This window comes from Hibiscus syriacus, unplaced genomic scaffold (genome assembly GCF_006381635.1).
Source record: "Hibiscus syriacus cultivar Baekdansim isolate YM2019G1 unplaced genomic scaffold, ASM638163v2 tig00015919_pilon, whole genome shotgun sequence".
Classification (NCBI taxonomy): Eukaryota; Viridiplantae; Streptophyta; class Magnoliopsida; order Malvales; family Malvaceae; genus Hibiscus; species Hibiscus syriacus.
Genome location: NW_024062375.1, coordinates 1 through 7,866, shown reverse-complemented (window position 1 = coordinate 7,866; position 7,866 = coordinate 1). Strand labels below are relative to the sequence as shown.

The 7,866-nt window shown below is 37.3% G+C and overlaps 2 pseudogenes; one reads left to right on the top strand and one right to left on the bottom strand.

Annotated features, from left to right (window-relative positions):
- Positions 1-4,987: 4,987 nt before the first annotated feature.
- LOC120208137 lies at positions 4,988-6,062 on the bottom strand (annotated as a pseudogene).
- Positions 6,063-6,449: 387 nt separating this feature from the next.
- Positions 6,450-7,848, top strand: LOC120208132 (annotated as a pseudogene).
- Positions 7,849-7,866: the final 18 nt, after the last annotated feature.

Here is a 7,866-nt window from a genome sequence, read left to right as displayed (position 1 = left end):
CTTTTATTGGGCATATCATTTTTGCTGAGGGTATCCGGGTGGATCTGAGTAAAGTGGAGACTATTCTGAACTAGAAGCAACCCAAGAACATCTCAGAAATCCGTAGTTTCTTGGGCTTAGCTGGTTGTTACCGTCAGTTCGTAGAGGGTTTCTCTATTATTACAGCTCCTTTAACGAAACTATTGAGGAAAGATGTTTCATTTGTCTAGTTTGAAGACCAACAAGCTAGTTTTGAAAATTGAAGATTGTTCTGACTCAAGCCCAGTGTTGATTCAGCCTGAGTCTGGGAAGGATTTTTTGTCTACAGTGATGCTTCTCACTCTGTATTATGATGTGTTTTGATGTAATATGGGAAGGTTATCGCTTATGTATCACGTCAGTTAAAGCCGCATGAGCGCAACTATCCTACTCATGATCTGGAGTTAGATGCCGTGGTTTTTGCTTTGAAGATCTGGAGACACAATCTATACAGAGAAAAGTTTTATATTTATACCGATCATAAGAGTCTGAAGTATTTGTTTACTCAGAAATATTTGAATTTAAGGCATTGTTGCTGGTTGAAGCTTCTAAAGGACTATGATTGTGAGATAAAGTACCATCCGGTGAAGGCTAATGTGGTAGTCGACGCCTTGAGCCGTAAGACGATATCCAATCTAAGAGCCTTGTTTGTCAGTTTGAGTTGGTTTGATGATGGTAGCATGTTAGCAGAGTTACAGGTTAAACCCAATTTGGCCGAGAAGGTTAAGGTCAAACAGCTCCTTGATAGCTCCTTACTTCCCATGATTGGGCAGGTTGAGCAGGGAAAAAGTTCATATATACTTTTGATCAGGATAATATTTTGTGCTTTCATGGTCGTTACTGTGTCCCTAAAGATTATGAGTTATGACGAACTATTCTTCAGGAGGCTCATAGTAGTCATTATTCCATGCATCCTGGCGGGGACAAAATGTACTAGAATATCAAGTAGCGATACTTTTGGAGTGGCATGAAGAAGGATATTTTAGTTTTGTGGCGATGTACCTGACTTGTCAGTAGGTTAAGGCATAGTACAAGAATTCGTTTAGACTGTTGCAGTCTATTACGATTCCTGATTAGAAGTGGGAGTGTATTACAATGGACTTTGTTATCAGTCTTCCTCTTACTCATTCCAAAAAGGATTCTTTTTAGGTGGTTGTGGATCGACTCACCAAGTTAGCTCACTTTATCCATGTTCGGGTTAATTATTCTTTGGACAAGTTGGCTAGATTATATATCTCTAAGATATTTAGACTCTACGGTGTTCCGTTGTCTATCATCTCCGACCGAGATCCGAGGTTCACTTTTAGGTTTTAGAATGCTTTGCACGAGACTCTGGGTACTCATTTGAATTTCAGTACAACTTTCCACCCACGGGCTGATGGTCGGTCTAAACAAGTGATTCAGGTGCTAGAGGATATGTTACGGGGATGTGTGATTGATTTTCATGGTAGTTTGGAAGATTTCTTACCTTTATTCGAGTTTGCTTACAATAACAATTACCAAGCAAGTATTCACATGGCACCGTAAAAGGCTATGTATGGACGTCAATGTCGTACTCCTATATGTTGGACAGAGTTGCATGATAAGAAGACTTTGGGTCTAGAGTTAGTTCAAGAGACTTAGAATATTGTCATATTGATCCATGATCACCTGATAGAGGCATTTAATAAGTAGAAATCATATGCATATCAACGACGGAATGATATTGAGTTTGAGGTTGAGGATCAAGTCTTTCTAAAGGTATCTTCATGGAAGAAGGTGTTGAGATTTGGACGTAAGGGTAAATTGAGTCCGAGATTTATTGGGTCGTATCGTATTCTAAAAAAAGTCAAAAATGTTACTTATAAGCTCGAGTTGCCTCCCCAGCTCAATCACATTCATGATGTTTTTTATGTATCCATGTTGAGGCGATATCGTCCAGATCTAGGTCACATCATTCAGGTTGTTGAAGTAGAGTTGAGACCTAATTTGTCCTGTGAGGAGGAGCCCGTTCATATTTTAGATCGAGATGAGAGAGTTCTTCAGAATAGGTGTATTCTGATGGTCAAAGTTCAATGGAGTAACCGTGGCACCTCAGAAGCTACTTGGAGACATTGGAGTCGATGAAGGCTTAGTTTCACATTATTTTCATCAGGCAAATTCGAGGACAAAATTTCTTTTAAGGGGGAGAGTTGACACACCCCAACTTAGGGCCTAAAATTTTCTTAAATTTTTTTCGAGAACTAAATTGAAATTTTAAATAAATTCGAGACCAAAGTGAAATTTTGATTAAATTTAGATCCAACTTTAGAAAGTATCAAAAACTAAATGACTTATGGTATAATTTTACCATTTTTCCTTTTTAGGGAATATATAACCCCAAAATCTAAAAGTTTATTCCTTTAAAAACCTCATTCTCTCTATTCAAACTTTCCTCTTTTAGTAAAAATCTTTAATCGACGTTTCGTTGTCGCTCGTTGTTCCACTTTCGACACCTCCCGCACCATCGTGTTTCTTGCATCGTCCTGAGTTCACCAATGTCCATCTTGTCTCTGTTTTCATCGATGTGTGAAGGGGTGAGAAAGGTCAAGTTTCCTACGTTGCAAAATTGAGCTTTCTACCGTTCACCATTGTGAATTGAGCTTGGCAAGTGTCTCAAAACCCTCATAATGCATATAAGAATTTTTCCATAATTTTTTCGACCCCCGAAGGCCCCGCACGTGCCCCCACCTGGTGGGGAAGTCCCACCGCCTGGTGGGATTCTAGAAAGTGAGTCGACCTAATCTGACCCGCCTGCCCAACCCGACATGCCTGTCTGACCCGATCCAACCCGAACCGAACGGTTAGTAGTTGACCGTTGATCGACGTTGACTTTTTTCAAAAACCTCTATTTTAACGTTTTTCGACGTCTTGAGTCTAATTTTGTAATATGTTTTGCCAAATTCTGACCTGAGAGCCCTAAATCGAGCGTATTAATCCAAAAATGCTTAATGTTTTTAGCATTTTTGCTTATTAATTTGAGATTCGATTATGGAAATGATTCGAGAAAATATTTTTTATGAAGGTACTCGTGTTTTACCCGATTGAGGATCGGTTAGATCCGGTGCTTCCAGTCCGTTAAATTCGCTTGATTCGCGTTCTTCGAGAGTTACTCGTAGGTTTCTGTAAATTATTTAATAATATTATTATTATTCATATTAGGATTCTGATATAGATTTTCTTCTTTGTAGGATCTAACATTGCCGCTGATCGTGATCGGTAGACTCAGCAGTAGGCTTTCCTATCAAACTACTCAGACATGTACATGTGTGTTTTCTGATGGTGTTACATTGCTGTTTTAAACTATTCATCTGAACTGTTTTAGATTTCTAGTGATACTGAATATATTACGAGACGATATCTGATTTCTGAATATTGTTATCTGATATCTGATTTACTGTATATTCTGATATGATCTCTGATTTACTGTATTTTTGTATCTGATTTCTGAGTATGAACATTTTCATGTTTTAATGGATTAAACTATCATTTTCACTCGAATACATACATATTTATTAATGTCATTGGGGGTATTATTGGATGAAGTATATCAAGCTTAGTCTATGACTTGTAAGACCTTACCGTAGGCTCCTCTACTTTGTGCACAGAGTAAGTCCTTACCGCATGTCCTTATGCTATATGTATAAGGTCCTTACCAGGTATACAGATGGATGTATGGTTCTGGGGAACCTACACATTCTAGTGATCGGATGGGAGGTAGTGATCATATTTTTAAAACATGTTGATAAATTGGTTTTTACTTAAGTATTTATCAGTATGTTTTTATACACATAAGACTGGTTTTTAGCTCATTCTGTAAATTTTAACTTTTCAGATAGTAGCAGACCGCAAGAGCGCAAGGCTCTTAACCTTGTGGTCGTGGGATCGAGTCCCACGGTGGGCAATTCATAATTCTGACTGTCAGAGGTCTTCCACGGAAGCTGCTCTCAACCTAGCGTTGGGGGCAGCCTACTACCCTACCTCCCCCTTACCCCATTACATATGGGAATAGGGTCAGCTAATTTTTTTATATAGTAGTAGACCGTAAGCTAGTAAACTTGGCATCAGGAGGACCGACTATTTTATACACTGTATATCTTTATATGCTTTTTGTTTTACTTTGGTGTCACGTGTTTTGCTACCGTCTCGATATATCTTTTATTACCGATATTTGTTATATAATGTTATACAATTTTCTGATATATGTATACGTATATATTTATCGTATGAATCTTTCTAGGCTATTTTCATATTATACCGTTATATATTTTACATTGTTTAAATATGAAAAAAATTTCTGAATAATATGTACCGCCTAGGTTGGTCATAACATCAAATTGGGTCTAGGGGTTACACAAAGCTTAAGTATATGAAGTCTTATAATGCATTAGAAAAAAACATATAAATATTAATATATTAATGATTTAATTTAAAAAATAAAAAATTTAATATATTTTTTTTTGAGTTGCTCGCAAGTTTTTTCAAGTCGAATATCAAGTAGTTTGCTTCGACTTGTTAAGACTCAGTAGAGTCCATTCGAGTTTATTGTTGACCGAGCTTTAACTGAGTCAAACTCGAATAACTTAGGATCTTTCTCGTCTCATTTATAATACTATTGGTATGTCATCATAAGATATTAACTCGACGAGACAATAGATATGAACTACAAGGTTATCACTTTCGATGATCTGAGTTTAAACAACATTGTTTATAAAATATATAGAGAGTTTGGTTTTTTCCGCTCCTTTGCCTTGTGCAAGAAGAGTGTATTACATCTCGAATGTCTACCAACGATCTCGATCCTACTACCTGGGGCACAATCCGAGTCATGTCTTGCCATTCAATAAATAATCACTCTCCTATTGAACTACGATCAAAATTATTTTGTCCAGGCAATGTATATGATAGATATGCATGAGAAATCTTACCAAGTAGATGTTTGTTCTCTGAATCATGCATCACTCCCTTTAGAGCTGGAGACATCATCAACATTGGTTTCTTCTTCAGTGACTGCTGCCGGGTTCTCAGAGGATCGATCGGCATCCTTTTTCAGCTCAATTCAAACTCCTTTGCCGCCTGCAAAATTAGTGACCATCAAATTTAAACTTATCACCTGGTAGATGAGAAGGATGTTCTTTTCTATCCTAATGTGTAAAATCAAATCATTTCAGTTCGAAATGAAATAAAAGAGAAAATGTGAAAAAAGTATCAAGGGTAATTAAAATTCATGAATTCTTCTGCCAATAATCTAAGAATTCATGTCAAACATCATTATTATCACTAGAGATTGAAGAAACAGAGATGTGCTACTGGCTTTCAGTTTAATGAAATTTCAGTTAGTAATGTATTTTGTGTAATCTGCATAGGAACATTCAGACACAATCAGAGATGGAAACCCAACACAATTCATGAAATAAATTTATCCTATCTTTGCTCAATTATCTGTTCAAATTTGCATAAAAAAAAGCAATTAAAGGTCATCTAATTGCTCAGGTTTTAGTGGTCACCTAATTAAACGGCACACCAGTGTAAAAAAAAAGTCTTCAAATTTTCATTTTTAACCAAAGATTCACCATGGACAATGGCAAAGCCTCCATTTTTAATCCCAATAAACATTTTGAATAGAAGGGTTCAAAGTCTGGATCCTTTCCATTTTGTTTTTGTCATGTCAAGCAATACCCAGATAAGGAAATGAAAAAACCTGTTGAAAACTCTTGACAGTTTTCCCAAGACTCTTCCCTATTTCAGGCAACTTCTTTGGTCCAAACACAAGGGCAGCCACCCAGCAATAACAGCGAGTTCAGGCACACCAGGCCAAACAAGCGTTGCAAGTAAGACCCTTTTTAGCAGGTTCAGCTCTTGTCTTCCTCTTTGGTTGAACAATAACAAAAACCGATTGTTTTGAGATTGGTTTGTTCAACAAAGAAATAGTGTTATGCTGGTGACGAAATTGGACCGGGAAGAAGAAAAGGAAGCGCAGGTGATGGGAATATTGAGGGAGAGAGAGTTGTAGAAGCAACCTCCATTGTACGTGTAGATTTGTTACAAGTGAGAGACTTCTATATTGTGGATGAAGATGAGATTTTAGGGGCATGAGGGCTAAAAATTCTCTTTTATTATTTTAATTAATTTTTATTCACAAATCAAATTATTTTGATAATAAAAAATTATGTATTTTTAAAATACTGAATTCGAAAAATATTAATATGAACATTTAATATTAAATGATTAAAGAATATCTTTAAATATATATTTTTATTTATCTTAAATTAATAGAATTATTTTGTAGTATTATTTTGGTCATAAACTCCATAGTCCATGCCAAAGAAAAGAGCATAGTAGCCTAAACTCCAAGCCAACAGTTACTTCTATGGGCACATGCAGTCACTGCCAATGTTCAAGACTTCAAGTTCATGCTTCTCTTAAACCTCAAAAAACCAATAGCTTCACACAAAGTAAACAAATCCATGCCAGTTAATCACCAATGCCTAAAAGATCCCTCCTTTTTCGCCAAACTAGTTGAAACTACTGCCCTTTTATCTCACAAAATACCCATATGCACCATTGATATTCAAGCACTTTCACCCACAAAGTTTGTTCCTTTCAACACTTGTTAAGATGCAGCCGACCCATGTACTCAATCTTTACTTTTGCCTACTGGGTTTCAAAAGGGCACCTAGTTTTTGATTATTCACTTATATTTTCGTGCTTGGTGCTTGTGCTAGATCACCATCGTTGTCCACGTTATGGTTAGGAAGAGAAGTTCATGTGAAAGCTTTTAAATCTGGTTTTATGTCGAATCTTTTGGTGGAGACGACATTGATCATTATATGCGAATAATAAGGATGTTTTGTCAGCAAGAAGAGTGTTTGATGAAATGACTGAGAGAAGTAGTGCTACCGGAATGCCATGATTAGAGGCTATACCTCACAACAGGAGAGAGCTAAGAAATGTTGCAGGGAAGCTTTGGTGCTGTTTAGAGACATGTTGAATGGTGTTTCTGGGCAGACTCCTACTGATATACCATGGTTTGTGTTCTTTCAGCTTGTTCTCAATTGGGAGAGCTTTACAGTGGGGCTTGTGTTCATGGTTTTATAGAGAAGACAATATGTAGGCCTGAGGATGATGATTTATTGGAACTGGTCTGTGTGACATGTATGCAAAATGTGGGTACATTGATAGTGCTTTATGTATTTTTAGGCTAATGAGTGTGAAAAAGGTTCTGACTTGGACTGCCATGGTAGCCTTAGCACTTCATGGGAGAGGAAAAGAAGCATTGGAGCTGTTGGATGCAATGGGGGATTCGGTATTAAACCTAATCCGGCGACTTTCACTAGCTTGCTTTGCTTGCTGTCATGCAGGGCTTACTGAAGAGGGACTAAAGTTATTTCAGAATACGAGGAGCAGGTTCAGTATCAAGCCTCATATACAACATTATGGCTGCATCGTTGATCTACTTGGCAGGGCCGGATATCTGAACGAAGCCTACGATTCATCATAGAGATGCCAATCAAACCCGATGCCATATTGTGGCGGAGAGTTATCAAGTGCGTGTAATGTCATGGAGATCTTGCAATGGCTGAGAAGGTAGGGAAGATTCTGCTCCGATCAAGCCATCAAAGAATTCTCTACATGTGACTGTTACCATGAAGATTATAGCTTTATCAAATGTTTATGCTTCTGCTGGAAGGTGGCGACAAGTGGAGACAGTAAGAAAGAAAATGAAATCAAAGAGGGTAGAAACCAGACCTGGTGGTAGTTTCATACAGACTATCAGCGAATCAACTTGATCAGTTACCGATCAAGAAAAAAAAAACAATGCATAGCACA